The following is a 15,845-nucleotide window of genomic DNA, read 5'->3' as shown; positions in this document are numbered from 1 at the left end:
ACATGATCATTATTTACATCTAAAATGTACCAATAATCTTAATTAAATAACATTTTGTGTTTGAAACAAAATTTCTTTTTGTGGAATTTCTCAATTTGGCACTACATAAGTACTCAAAAGTTTTGGATTTTGAAGCATTTCAGACTTCAGATTTCAGATTAGGAATGCTCAGCCTATATTTGGATAGTGATTTGATAAATATCCCCCTACCTCAGTAGACCATAAGCTTCATGCTGAGAGTATGAGAGCTGTCTCTTTGCCTCTACTGGTGTCATAGTTTATGTCAGTGCCCCTCCCAAGCATCATATAATTATGAATGTGGCCAAATCCAGTATTTCTGATTGGTTCATTGTCTAGCACTCAGATTGCTGGTATGAGTGCTACACCTGCCCAGGAGTGGAGCCAGCATACAGTGTACCTGAGGGAAGAAGGCGTGTCTCTCTCTTTTGCTGTTCATGCTTGCTGTTTGCAGGCACGATTAACTGCTTCCTCTCAACCATGTCACTTTGCCTTGGAGCTAACTAAGTATGGACTGAAACCTCTGACCTGTAAGAAATAAACTTTTCCTTCTTGCATGTTGGGTATCAGGTATTTTGTCTCAACAACCAATGAAAAGTAACTCACACAACTGGTAATCAGTGTTTCTCAACTCAATGCCTGACACAAGAATGGTGCACTCTTGTTGATAGAAAGAAAACTAGCAGTAGCACACAATTATAGATTTGTATCACACAGAATTTCACTGCTTCCAAGGCTCTGCAGTGAAATGAGGTCTCCCCTCTGTAGGCACTAAGATTGTCATTTATTTTGCTTTATTATAGCAAATAATGCTCCTCTATCCATGTTCCATTCTCCCTATGGTCTTAAAAATCAATTGTAAGCTTTTATACAATCTCATGCTGGGCATGGAATTCAGGACCTCCTGCATGCTAGGCAAGTGCTCTACCCTCAAGATACGTTCCAGTCCTCCCTTTCTTATTGCTGGACTTTAGGCCATGGGAATGTACTGCAGTTTTAGCCCCAAGCTGACTGAAGTTACTTGACAGGACACTGTAACTACGCAACTGAGCCTAGTAAAACCAGAAAATTGAGTGCCAATTATAAAATTTTGCAATAAAGCACTGAGTTTGGGAATGCTTTGTTATACAACAATGGCTAATGAGCAAGATAGGTGCAAGAGAGGAACTATTCACAATAACCAAGGCAAACAATCAGTCTAGGTATGTGTCAGCAAGAGAATGGGCAAAGCAAACGTGGCATGCACATGTGCACACATGCACACATGCACACACAGACACAGACACAGACACACACACACACCCTATTCAACCATAAAGAAGAATGAAATACAGTCATATGCAGAAAAATTCAGGGAAGTGGAGGATATCATGTTAAACAAAATAATTCAGACAGAAAAATATTGCATGTTTTCTCTCATATGTGGAAACTAAAAAATAAAGTAGAAGAGGGGCTACACAGGCCTGGGAGGAGAGTTGGAAGAGAGCGAGAAGATAGGAGAGGGGTTGACAAACTTGACCAATACACAGTATATGCATATATGAAAATATCATAATGAATCCCCTTACTCTATACAACTAGTATGCATCAATAATTATAATGTGTAAAAAGGAAAAGAGATGGAACAAATTTTAAAGCATGTGGGCAGGTACATGCTAATGCATACATTGCTTAATCCCTTGCTAATCCCATGCACCTGGGGCGTTGCAGGTAATAGGAGTGCAGTGATTGCTGGGAAATCATCATTGGCCATATTCAAGGCTCACACACTTGCATGTGGAACATGAATCAAGAGGCCCACGGCTAAGAAGCTCGCTATCATTTGATAAAAGGTCCTCTCCCCCCAAGTCATGTACTATAGAAAAAAGATCCCCTACCTTCATATGGCAGGGTGGTAGCTGCCAGACACCAGGAACAGGGTCTGCATGCTGACTCTCCTATTGTAGAAATGACATTGAACAGATCTGCTCACTTTTCCACACTTAGTTTTCTCACTTACAAATGATCACTTATGTTAGCAGCAGTATAGAGACCGGAGGTGAGAAACAGCATTTCCATGGTGTTCATGAGTTAGAGGTGGCCAGAGGAAACTGTTTTGCAGCATCTTCTTCAGCCTTGCATCTCTCGCCATCAAGGATGAAGAACAAGGCTCTTGTTTCCCTAAGGAAAACAAGAGCACAATGGGTGGTCCTGCAGTAGGAGTCAGCAGAGGTCAAAATCAGGTTACCATGCTGGGGAGCTTTGAAGTTTCATCATTGAATCCTCTAATTTTTATTTTTTTGTTTGTATCTCAATCACTGTTTTGATAATTATGGTAATATTTACATATTTCAAAAAGTACAATAAACAAGGAAAAATTAGAAATATTTGCTCTTTTTCTATGTAGAGAGGTAACTATCTTTGGTACATTTTTTAGCCTCCCTTTTCTTGTCAATGATTTATTGTAGATGTGGTTCCAGGGTGATTAATTTAGGTTTACATCACTGTAACAGGAATCAGTGAAATAGGAATTAGGATTCTGCCAGGCATTAAGGGCAGCAGCCCCAAAATGGAGTCAGGAAGTCCAAAATGGAGCCTGCTGAGTTGTGAACTTCCAGCGACCTTACACAAACATCTGCTGACTGTCCTGCAGGTTTTTGGGAACTGTCCAGAGCATGATCATGCAGGACATTGGCGGAAGGGTACATGGGCTGTGCATGGGCACTGTGTGAACACTTGTTGGCCTGTTTTGTGGACTCAATGAAGATGTTGTTGGGTGAGGTCACAAAATTAGAGAATGTACATGTTGAAGACATCAGCAACAGTGGTAGGCAGAGTGGAACAGAGCAGAGAACCACTGTTCTTGAAGTATAATTCTTACACAGGTTGTTATCTCATCTTTACATTCTTGAGTAGTGCTCTAACCTGTTCATGGGAGTTCATCTGTGCTAAGTCATGGTTATATAACTGTACCCCACTGTGTGCCTGTGCAGACAAACAGGGTCATGTTCTCAGTTGTCTTTAGATGTCACTGAACTGTGAATCAGTCTGAGTGGTTCCCCACAACAATACATAGATTGAACCCTGAAAAGTAGGTAGTCTTCCATAGGGTAGCTCTTTTCTAAATCCATTAACAACTTCTGGATAAAGGCTCCCTCATGGGTATCCTACTCAGAACCGCCTCTTTGCTGGTGGGAACTTTACTCCCTTGCCTTTATATCTATCAGAGAGGATGAGGCTAAGGGGTTAATTGCTTGTGAAGTCCCCAATGACAGCAGGGAGGCAGACTTCAGCACATCAGCAGCAGCAGGCAGCAGTCAGGGAAAATTGTGTCTTTATCGTTCAGCCACTGTATATGTTGTTATGTTTACATTCTTGCATGCTGGCCTCCCAGAGGTGCCACAGGCTGATGATCAAGCCACAAGGATTGCTGAGGGACAATTACAATCCAAAGCCTCACACACACAAACAAGAAGCGTTTCTCATGTGTGCATCACTCAGGGGCCAACAGTGGTGTCCAACTCATGTCACCTGCACTTCCTTCCCCTCAGTGGGACCCTGCAATTCTTACAGCAGAGGAAAAAGAATTTTTACTAATTATTCAATATCAACTACAAAAAATAGATGTCTAAAGATATGGTACATTGTAAACTCTATTGCAATCGAGGTGTACCCCCTCAAGGCAGCCCCATAAAACAAATGCAGTGAAGTTTGTTGTAGAGGATTCCCAGAGTGATTTTCAGAGACAGCTCCATGATTACACAGACTCCTGAGTCACATGTGCATCTGACTGTTAGCTAACAAGGATGTTCCTGGGTGAGAGGTGTTGGAGGAGGAGATGAAGATGTTCATTCGTTCTGTAAGTCTAGGAACATCCTTCAGTTTCACCTTCAGCGGGTTTGCATACTGTCCTGTAGCCATTTCCTGACTTACTTCAGAAAGTCTTAGCTTTCCTGATTTTCTTTTATTGTCTTTCACAGCCCTGACTCTTAAGGCTTCTAGTGGGTAGTGACATGTGTCACTTGCATTCATGTCTCACAACTATTCTCTCCTTGCCCAAACCCTAGTCAGGATCCTCTAGTCACCTGACAGTGTCTGAGAAGTCTCCACAAAGAGGAGATGGGGACCTCCACTCATCCTGGGCCTGGTGCAGATATTCCAGTCTTGTCATGGAGGAGAATTGCTATGTAACCCTATGAGAGCTTCAGGTAAATTTAGTAAGCAGATTCAAAGATGCAGGCAGTCAGAACAGAGTGCATGTGCTCAGATAATGAGGCCCATTATGGTCTAGGGCTGGGCGGCTTCTGTGTTATTGCGAATGATAATCTGTGCAGTTTGTGAATCTATAGAAGGCAGGGCCTCAAGTTACAGGCAACAGGCAATGGCCCATTTTCTAGGTAAAAGGCAAAAGAAGGCCCAGTTTAAGGCCTTATTTTATCTTGAAGACAATGGATTTTTTTTCATTGAGTTTCTTGGAAGGAAAAAAAGACATTGTAACTTTGGATACATTTGTATCCTGAAGCTGGGATTTCCCAGGAACCATCTCTGGCTATACCTGGCCTTCACATTACCAGTCCTCTGGACATATCTTTGCAAACCAAATTGTGTTGTCCCAGCAGCATTCCACTGAGACTCCGGGTTCTGCATTCTTTATAAACACAATGCATTTGTAAAACTTCCTCCAGAACAAACACTCATATGGCCTAGTATAGCACAAAGTCCCTGGCGTGACCAGAAGTTAATCTTGTTTAAGTTAATCTGTTATCCATATCTGGGTCAAATGGGACCAGCAATCCTAGTTTTTTTAGGAATCTCCACAATGATTTCCACAGTGGATGCACCAGTGTATGCCCCCACCAGCAGTGGAGAAGGTTCCTTTTTGCCCACAACACCTCTAGCACTTCTTATTGGTTGATTTCTTGACACAAAGATTCTTTTCAGGGTGAGGTGGAATCTCAGTGTTATTTTAATTTTTCACCTATATTTATTTCATATTTCTCACTCTCAGTTCATTTTTGGCTTCTGTGTTCATATCTGCATTGTCCAGTTTTAGCAAGTGTCCTGCTAAGGCAGTTGGCCACAAGCTTCCATCCCTGATGTCTGATCACCCTTAACATCTGATTGGCTCCTCATCCTCCACCATCACGCAGCTCATGCCTGTTCAGCCTGGCTTGCCCTCTGGAAGCATTCCATTAGGCTGTCAGGAAGCAGCTCCCTTCCATCTGCTGCTCACTCTTAGTGTTGTCAGCTGCCTGATCTGACCCTGACCTGCAGCTGTACATCCCTAATTTTCCTAGGTGCATGTAGAGTTCTCTGTCCTCCACTGGTGAACCCCTCACAGTGGCACCTGTCTCTTTCAGGAAGGTCCCTATATTGTGAGAAACTTCTTGACAACACAAATGGGGCCCAAAGTGGTGGCACAGAAGACTGTGGCAACTTCCTGAATGAACTAAGTGAAGAAAAGCCCTGGGTTTAGCTGCCTACTGCTTCCATGGTTTGTTGTACTGTGCCCATCCCAGGACAATTTTTGTCAATATCACGAGAATCTCAGGTACAGTTAAGACTGCATATGTTTAGAGCATACAAAAATAACAAGTGCTCTCTGTCACACAGTGTACATCTAAAGGTTAAACAGCAGTAAAATATTTCAACATCTCTTTAAAGTTGGTCATGGTACTTAAAGTTTGATCTATATCTACTGGAATTTATTAAATAATCATTTTGTTATTGCATAAATAAGATATAATTGTATTAGTTAATAACTATATATATATATATATATATATATATATAGTCATTAATGCTCTATCCTAAATTTATTAGATTTCTACAGATGTCTGTTAAAAAATCTAAATTTTGCCTAAAGTGTAAAATCTAAGTAAATGTACACAAAGTTTTCATACGGCATTGAAATTAATTATTGGTAACCTCACGGTATATCAAATATATTTCTTTTATCAAGGATGTAGGGTTTTATATGGTATAGCATGTGAGAAAGACACCTTATCATATTGATGACTACAGTAGTACAACTGTAGTCATCAATACTAAACTACAGTTGTAGGTGAGATCTGGTGTACGTAGGAGAGATGGCAACCAGAGGAATGTGATTACGTTGGTGACTTTGTCCCACTCCATTTGTGTGCACATGAGGGTTTGGATCAGAGAGATGCTGTTTGCACAAAATCCCTAAAGTGATGTTTGCACAGTGACAGGGCTTGGTTGGTTGGCTGGCTTTGTCTTTTGCAAAAAGTATTACCAGCATCCCCCTCACTCAGCCTAACTGCACCAGGAGCCCTCTCTAGTCCAGCATTGTAGTTCACAGAATGGCCAGGAGGTGGCGGCGGAGCAGCGAGTCAAGTTTGACAAGTTTTGTAGGAAGGCAGCAGGGAAAATGAAGCTTTGGTAACAAGGAATAATAAAGGAAAACGTTGAATTCAATGAATTTTCATAAATGAAATGAACATTCACCTTTTATGCTCTTTTCTGGCTGCTTCTTCTCTCTTCCCCCAAGATAAATCCTATCCAGTGATTAGTTTGTCCTGTTTTTATCAGTTATACATATGCATGTTCATTTATATCCATATATGTACTCTTACAGTTTGTGTTTCTTGAGGGTCTGACTTTTTCATTTATCTTTATGTTTGCGAGATTTACACACTAACTCATTCACAAAGCCATTACATTATGACCTGCTTCATGTAGCTGTAGATATCTTACTTCTCATGGCTCCGTGTTTCTCACCTTCATTTGTTCCTTCTCCTGGCTGGTCTCTTCTCCTCACAGGTAGATTGCCGTCTTGAACTGTATAGTGAGACTCTGTCTCAAAAAGAGAAAAAACCATTAAGTCAATGAAAACACTGGTGATTGCATTTGTTACTGTGGATCATCTTATGCTTTTGGGCCACTGTTTTCAGCTTTGAATTATATTAAATCTGACACATGAAACAGACCAACAGATGACTTGAGTATTGCATGAGTTGCTCTGAAATGAATGCAGTATGAGCCAACCTTTGACAAACTATCAGTGTGCATGCAACAGCCAAGATAACATTAATTGTGTGAAAGCATACCAAATGCAAACCTTCACTTTTCAATAAAAGGTTGTATCATTGAAGGCTTTGTGATTGTGTTTTTCTCTCAAGCAAAATATGTCAATGGATGAGCAGTTTTTTCTAAACTAAAACTTCAGTTCATTAATCAGATCTAGTTACAGTGTAGGCAGTGCAATAAATAAGTGGGTTTTGGCTTGCAGTATGGGCCCTTGTTCTCTAAAAGGTTTCCCTTACCTGATCCAGGAGACCTGAAGGGTGAGGATTCCATGTCCAGGTTTCCTGTCTGGTCTCTGGCACTCACTGGGGTCCCAGGCATGGACAGAGCATTCAAATAGGATTGAATTCATCAGCTCATGCAAGGCAGATCCCAGCCTGAACATCAGTTCACTGGAAACTGTGAGAGTCAACAACCAAGTTTGGGACACAGCCAATCAGAGCTCTGCTGAACTTGTAGTAGCAACACCTGATTCATCTAGCTCTTTCCCCTAAAACACAGAAGGTGGATCATCCACACACTCACCCTGCAAAGGTTCAGCTTTGTGGGGCATCTGGGTTTCACTGAGGAGTGGGGAGTTGCAAGGTGTGGGTCACTATGCTACTGGTTTCCATGGTGTAGAAGGGGACAGTCTCTAAAGAGTTCACATCACTGCAGAACTGACCCTAAATTGGGTGTGGCTTGGATCCAGTCCCTCTTTGTTTCTACTGCCTCATGTGCCACACAAACCCATCACGTGGAGTGTAGTCTGAGGCTCTGCAGACCAAGGATCAGGGACAGCAGCTTGATTAGATTCTGTGACTGCTTGCTGGTCTACAGGATCTCAGTGAGAAACCCAAACCACATGTCCTGTTGATGGGGTTGTAAAATGGACTGACTGCTGTAGGGAACAACATAGCTGTCCTCTCCAAATTCTATAGAAGCTTTCTATGATTGAACAATTCTAAATATGTTTATACAGCTTAACAGAAATCAGGAGCTCAAGCAGATACATGCATTCCCATGTTCACAATAGGATTATTCCTAAGAGCCAAAACATGGGGAAAAAACCCCAAATCGTGGATGAACAAAAGGTGCTATGTATATATCCTGCAATATTATCTTAAGGGAAATAAAACAGAGAGAAAAGGAAATGTTATATGATTGCAAATATGTCATGGCCCAGAAGAGTCCATTTCATGGAGACAGACAGTATAATGGTATTTCTAGGAGTAGAAGGTAGTGAAATGATGCTATTGTTGGGAGGGTTCACAGTTTCTGTTCAGAAACAGAGTTTTGGAGCAGGGACGGTGCTGATAATTGCCCAAGGTAAGTGTTCTTAACTCACTGACAAAATTAGTGGATTTTGTGTTGTGCATATTTTAGCATATTTTCAACAGTCTATAAGAGATGATAAATTGGACAGAAGAGATGAGTGAATTCAGGGACAATTTTTTGAAACCCTGTTCACATTTTGAGGAGTAATACTCTCCTGGGTCCTGATCATAACACACATCCCATATATCACTCAGAAGACAATTTACAGTTAAAACTTCCCGTCTGCTGACTGTGCACATCAGATTTTTCACCTACACTCAGTAACGTGTCTCTGATGGCTTCATTCTAAGCAGAGGGAGAAGAAGCATTTGCAAAAGATCTCCATGACCACTGATGTCCTCAGGAGGCTCCCACTCTACAGGTCTGTAGTGGGGTTAGGGCCACTCCTCATCTGCTCTTCTTTCTTTATTAAGGCAAAATTCAATCTAAAATTCAGCATCTGTCCTGGAGCAAACAGCTCAGAGGCAATTCATGCACTCAGAGCTGTGAGACCCTCACCATGCCTGGTAAAGAATACCTTCACCATCCCAGGTGGTAACCTAGGTTCGTTAAACTGTCATTCTCCATTCTGCACGCTCAGCCATGAACCACTATTGTGCTTCCTAAGGATTTGCCTCTTCTGGATATTTATACAAATGGAAGCATAAAATAAGTAAATATTTACATTTGACAAAAATTTAATATATTAATCACAAGAGTTCTAAATCATGAAGAATACATTTAACAGTATATTTGTACACAGCCCATTATTTAAATGCATAAAAAAATTGAAAACAATTCCCACATCTGACCTGAAAGTAAGTGTGAAATTATGGTAAATTCTATAAAAGCTGTGTAGGTTGAAGCACCTATGTAAACATAAAAACAATTGTCTTGGTCAAGGTTTCCCATTAGTAGAACACAAAATCCAAGATGCACAACTTGGAAGAGGATATGTTTAATCTAGCTTATAGTTTCAGCAGAGTCAGTCCTGCCTGATTTTAACATATTTCAGACAATAGATAGGAGATGATAAAGAGGACAGAAGAGATGAGTGGATTCAGGGACATTTCTGTGACTCTCTGTTGACTTTTTGATGAGTAGTGTGCTCCCGGGTCCTGATCATAACACACATCCCATATATCATTCAAAGGACAAAATTTTCAGTTGAAGCCTCCAGTGTCCTGACCATGCACACTTGTTTTTTCACCTACACTCAGTAACACATCTCTGATCCCTTCATTCTGGGCAGAGGAGGGAGAAGAAGAACCATTTGAGAAATGTTTCCATGACCAGTTATGTCCTCAGGGGGCTCCCACTCTACAGGTCTGTAGTCAGGGGTAGGGAGACTCCTTATCTGTGGTTCTTTCTTTATTAAGGTAAAAGTCAATCTAAAATTCAGCATCTGTCCTGGAGCACACAGCTCAGTGGCATTTCATGCACTCAGGGCTGTGAGACCTTCACTATGCCTGTTAAAGAACACTTCCACAATCCCCAGTGGTAACCTAGGTTCATTAAACTGTCATTCTCCATTGTCCACACTCAGCCACAGACCACTACCATGCTTTCTAAGGTTTTGCCTGTTCTGGGTATTCATATAAATGGAATTATAAAAGTAGGTAAATATTTACATTTTAGAATAATACAGTTCCATTAGTCACAAAATCTCTAAATCAGGGAAGACCACATTTAACAGCATATTTGTGAACATCTCATTTAAAAGGGAAAAAATTGAAAACAATCCAACATCTGAGTAGAAAGTAAGGGTGAAATTATGGTAAATTCTATAAATGCTCTGTAGGTTGAAGCACATATGTAAACATAAAAACAATTGTCTTGGTCAAGCTTTCCCATTAGTAGAATCCAAGACCCACAGCGAGAAGAGGAGAAGTTTAATCTGGCTTATGGTGTCAGGGGAGTCAGTCCTGCCTGGTTCCAAGGGAGGGACACCACAGCAGGAGGGTGTGATGGGGCAAAGCTGCAGAGTTCATGGTGGCCAGGAAGCAGAATAGAGGCACAGTGCGAGGGAGGAAGGGGCCAGAGACCAGATGGAGTACCTAGCGTCATTCCACTATGACCCATACAGATGAGCCCAGAAGTACACTTTACTAATCCCTTGGACAGCTCTCAAGCCCATGAAGGTGACCATGAATATTACTCATCACATAGCAGAAATTTTGTGATATTAAAATTATATGTGATTTACATATGTGCATATATACCGTATTTTGAGGTTATTTCCACCTTTAAAATTCTAACCAAAGTCAAAAAATGGTGAATTTTGTGTAATAGAAATAAACTTTCCTTAGGTATATTTTATAAAATCAACCCCAAAAGACTGAAAAACATAAGAGCAGGGTTTAAAAATACTCACAGGAAGAGACAGAAATCTTAATTCTGTTTTGAAGAACTACTCTGAAAGACAGTTAAACATTCAAGGCATGAAATATTCAACTTCACACTAAGTATCTTCCCCAGGGAAATGAATGCTACAGCTATACAAACACAAGAATGACTGCAGCAAACTTATTTTTAAGACTAAACCTGGAAACAATACACAAGGCCTCAGCTGATGGACGCATGAGGATTTGTGGTTCATTCACACAGCGGGATGTGATGGCTCCACCACTGACAGGGAGCAGCACATGGGAAACCTCACATGGTTATGAGGATTGAAAAAACTCTACTTGCTCCCCCCAAACAAAAACAAAAACACTCTGTATAGTGGGTGGTCACAGAGAGGTCACAGACCTGTCACCTCTAGAAAATACAAAGTGATTCCCAGAGACAAAAAGCAGGTGCATTGCTTAGGATAGAAGGAAGCAATTGTAAGGAGCCATAAGGAAAATTTGGACATGACTTATGAACATATGAGAGGATGTTCACTAGTCCCAGATGCTTCAGAAAGCTCACCTGGAAACACCCAACCATCATGGGCAGCTCAGGCCAGGACTAACCAGACTTAGGCCAGAGGCTCCCAGAGATAAGAGGGAGTCCAGGACAGTTATTCCTAGGCTCAACCACCAGCCACTCAGAGACACTGAGTCCAGGAAAAGTTCAGATACTGGGAAGGTAAGTTCTTACCTGAGAAGCCCTTTGGAACTTGGCCACCTGTGCATTCAAGTCGTGGCCATGAGCAAGCAGCTGAACCTCAGTTTAAAACACTGAAAGAGGGGTGCTGAGTGGGTACAGAATGCATGGTAACTGAGGAGGAAATGGGGGCTCCATGGGAAGGTGACAGCTGTGGTCTTAGCCCCATGAAGACCAGAGGATATGCTGATTCCCAGGGATGACCTTCCACCCCCTCCCCACTGACCCACACTTGTGGAAAGCTGTTCTATTCATTGGAAAGGAGATTGGAGATCGGGGTGTGCTCAGGACAGGAATTCTTGGGGATGGCAAAGTGTCCATGCCCATAGGTATCATTGGAAAGTGGGCCGATGTCATCAAGCTACAAATACACATGAATACACCCTGTGTGAACACACTTTTCTGGGTATTGTCCATGGTCCTGTAAGCAAAACAGGTACAAACACTGCCCTTTTGAGTTTTGATGTTCTCTGGAGGTCACAAAGTCAGCACTGGCAGTAGAACACACATTGTTCATCTCAAAGCAGTTTTTCTGGGTCCCAGGCCTCCCTAGATGTGGGTACAGACCATGCAGGAGGAGTTGTACAAAGACAAAGAGATCTAGGCAAGAGATGTCTGCCTGACCTAGACACTGCAGAAAAGCAGTACAGACACTGATGACCTTTCACTTCTCAGATATTCATGGAGCACCAGTCCTGAGCCCTTGAGTGCAAAAACATGGCAGATATCAGTCTTTGCCTTTGCTGAGCTGACATGCAGTGGGAAAGGACAGGGAGACACTATGTCAGTCTTCCCTGAGGAAGGGAGTGGTGTCATACCAATAAGCAAGGACTGCCTCCTATGGAGCATTCTGTCAGCCTCTCAAGGCTCCCAAGGCCCATAGTGCCACACTGTATTTGGGATACAGTGGGAGCGGATCCTGCCCTTATTGGGCTAGAGGTCCAGGTGCCCTCCCTAAGGTTACTTATGTAGGTAGTGTGTGAAGAGAGGCAAGACCTCTCACTCTGCTGCCTCCCTGTCTGCCTCAGGTCCACATCTCCTGTCCTTGACTCCTCACTGCAGCTGAACTCCAAGGTGGTTACCCAGGCCAAGCTTCTCATGGACCATCTGGAGCCTCCCACTACCCTGGAGCCTAAGTCACAGGTAAGGAGCCCTGGGATGTGGGCTGTGGCCTTTAGGGTAGGGAATGCCCTAGGGAAATCAGCAATGTGTCCAGATGATGGGAGACCCAGGAACATGAGCCCCTCAACAGTCATTTTGGGGCAGCAGACTGGGAGGCTTTACTGGGGCTGTGTTCATGCACACAGCTGCCTCTGAGAGGCAGTGGCAAGGTTTGTTCCTGAGAGGTACCTGGAATATCAGTGATGTTTTCTCCTCCTGCAACTGCAGAAGCAATTCCAGTGCATGGTGAATTTGCACCCACACAGCTCGTGCCAGCTCCACCTGCAGCTCCCTCACCAGCTCTGGCCCCACAGCAAGAGCGAGCACTTGGATTCAGTTCTCCACCAGCTGCAGAGCTGGACCTCCTGGTGGCTCCCCAGCAGGAGTCATCTCTTGAGTTCTACCTGCAGGGAACCCTTGACCCACACCCGCCATTCCCCTCTCTTACAGATTTACTTATCAGTGTATTCATTGCTACCCTTATTTCCCAGAGGTATGGTAGTGATGGAACTAATATAAATAAAGTTTAAGATTTCAGTCATGTTTAAAATAATCAGCCTGGTAGCATTCTGTGTATTCTCAATGTTTTGCAAATTTCACCACTGTGCACTTCCAGAACATTTTCCTCAATTTTGTACAGAAAGGTGTTTTCTTTTTTTCACCATCCTGCTCCATCCCAGCCACCACTCATCTTATGTCCTCATAATTTACCTCTGCTACATTTTCCACATCAATACCATCAAGTTTCTCTTGAGCCAGAGGGTGCTGGATGTGACTTTTTAATGTTGCTTTTTTGTAAGAAGGCAGAATCTTAAGTTAATGTCCTTGGTTAGTCAATCACAGATTCAGTAAATTATCCAGTATTCTTTTCTGGGGCAAGAAATACATATTATGGTTAAATACACAATGCAATATGAGTGAATAATATAGGACATAGTGGCTGTTGTTCCACCCAGGAACAGTGGCCTCCCTCCTAGGTGCTACTCTTTCAGTCTCATTTTAGGGTCAGCCTGAGTGTTTTAACTGTTGGGTGGGGAGTGTGTCTCAGAAAACAGCTCCTCACCGATTGCATCTAGGATGTGGAGACAGAGTCCTGTCAAGCTCTATGCAATAGGAAGCAACCACCTTTGTAAATCTCATTTTGTGTGTTAGATTCTTAACAGTGGAATTTTTCAGTCATGGTCATAGAACCTTTGGTAGGACCAGTTACTGTCCATGGGTCTGCATATACATTGTCCAGGCACAGAGCTTCATGATGACCTCTGGCAAATGCAGCTCTGCAAGCTGTGGTGTTCCCATGGGGACACTGCATCCCCATGACATCTCAGCAGACAGCACAACATCATGACATGGCCTCACCTCTGCTTCTTGAAGATGGATGAACATTGCCTACAACTTGACTCACTTTCTCTTACAAATTACTGAATCTCAGACCATTTTGGACAATTGGGGCTTAAGGTTCCTAGGGGAATTTTCTTCCATATTGCCCCAAGATAGTTGTAGAATCCTCTTGATTGAGCTTCTTCACAATGTAATAAGTTTTGTATTTATGTAGGAGGGTTGAACTGAGGGCGTTCCCACAGAGTGACATCCCCAGCTCCTTTTAGTTTTTGAAATATAAATTTGACACCAAGTCTCACTGTGCAGCTAAGTTGTTTAGTCTGGGTTCAAATATGTGACCCTCTTGCCCTAGTCTGGTAGAGCATGGGGATTATAGAGACTCAAACCTCAACTGATTTCTCTAGGCATTTTTAAAAAACCAACTCCAAATCTACTGCTATAGTCTGGCTGACCACCCTTAGAACATGGTTGATTGCTATCTCTCTCCAGGCTGTACCCAGGGGTCATTCTATGAGATGTCAATAACTTTCTGCACTTGAGGCTAAAATGCCAATACATAGAAGCAATTGCATTGCTTAGGGAACATAAGGATGGCCAAACTGATGAACTTCTGTCTCCTCACGATGCCACCAGGAAAACATGTCCAGAGGTGAGTGTCATTTCCACAACCAGGCAGGAGGAACCAGCCCAGTGTGCACTGTATTCACCTCCATCCCAACCCTTCCCAGATTTCTCCTCTATTTCTATACATTATGTACCTGGGATACCAGCTGCCAATTTTCACAAATGTCATCTGATACCTCTGATGATGTCCCTAGCAAGCAGATAACAGTATGACCTCTATAGTGCATGTTTTACCTAGGTTTACATAGGAAGTCAGAAGGAGCACGTCTTTTTCCTCAGAAAAGGCACCCTGGCTACACTGCTCTTTTTTCTTTCCTATGCAGAAACTTTGCCTCCTACCAAGGAGCCCTTGCCTCGGTGAAGCTGTTCTCTTCACTGTGAAGGACACCAGAGAATCATTTCATGGGCTTCTATGGTATGCAGAGCAGTAATCTCTGGGGGATACCAGAGGACACAGACATCATGGAAGGAGCTAGAGGATGCTTTAAATCATGAGTGTACCAGGCACTGACCATGAATAATGCCAAGAGCAGATGCAACCATTGGTCTCCTGTGCTTTCATTTTGTCCAGGCTCACAATCAACTTGGACCAAATACTACCAATATTATAGACTATGTTCCTGGCCTCTGTACATGGGGACACAAAATAGAGGAGGGATGTCATGGGAAGGCACACAGAATGGAGTGATGCATCAGTATATGAACTGAGGATGAACGAAAGGCAGGCAGGACACACTCCATCTGCACTTCTCAGATAGTTAGAGAGCAGCACCCAGTAGAGTACCCATGAGTAGAGTAACACTGAATACACCACTCTCTTTCTCACAGAGGCAACATGCCATGAGGTCGGGAAAGGGAGATGCATTTCAGGCTTCCTGAAGAATGGAGGACAGGTGGTCACAGCACTGTCCAGGGACTTCCATTAGCACATGAGGGCTGCCTGAGTCAGCATTGCCCCATTCAGGGCACAGTGATGGCTGGTGCTGGGCACTCGGTAGCTGGAGCAAGAGGCTGGTGTCCAACTCCACAGGATGCCTTGGGAGGGCAGTTTGGGAGGGAGGCTGGACCTATACTGCTGCTTACAATTGTCCTCCCTAGGACCAGTGCTTCCTTTACTGACGCCTGGAAGGTGCTGCTTACCAAGTTGGGACACCCAGTCCAAATTAAACTGAGTCTTTTGGAACAACCTGAACTCACTGAAGATGAGAACTACAGTGAGCAAGGTTTGGCCTTGTTCTATTATTCTCTGTGGAGGGCATGTGTAACTTTACATGCAGAAAGACTCT

At 42.9% G+C, this 15,845-nt stretch overlaps 1 protein-coding gene across 2 annotated transcripts in view; it reads right to left on the bottom strand.

The window, feature by feature from the left end:
• Positions 1–1,534: 1,534 nt before the first annotated feature.
• LOC134474643 (zinc finger protein 709-like) overlaps positions 1,535–15,845 on the bottom strand; it is a 163,621-nt gene continuing 149,310 nt past the window's right edge. For both annotated transcript variants that reach the window (XR_010045508.1, XR_010045509.1), the window contains 3 exons: positions 7,287–7,446; positions 6,742–6,816; positions 1,535–2,178 (listed from right to left, as the gene is read on the bottom strand). The gene's annotated coding sequence lies outside the window, so the exon portion shown is untranslated. The remainder of the gene's footprint in view (positions 2,179–6,741; positions 6,817–7,286; positions 7,447–15,845) is intronic.

This window comes from Cavia porcellus, unplaced genomic scaffold, assembly GCF_034190915.1.
Source record: "Cavia porcellus strain 051 isolate PalLab524CR breed Dunkin Hartley unplaced genomic scaffold, mCavPor4.1 scaffold_34, whole genome shotgun sequence".
Classification (NCBI taxonomy): domain Eukaryota; kingdom Metazoa; phylum Chordata; class Mammalia; order Rodentia; family Caviidae; genus Cavia; species Cavia porcellus.
Note: the sequence above shows the minus strand (reverse complement) of the source record. Positions and strands in the feature narration are given on the sequence as shown.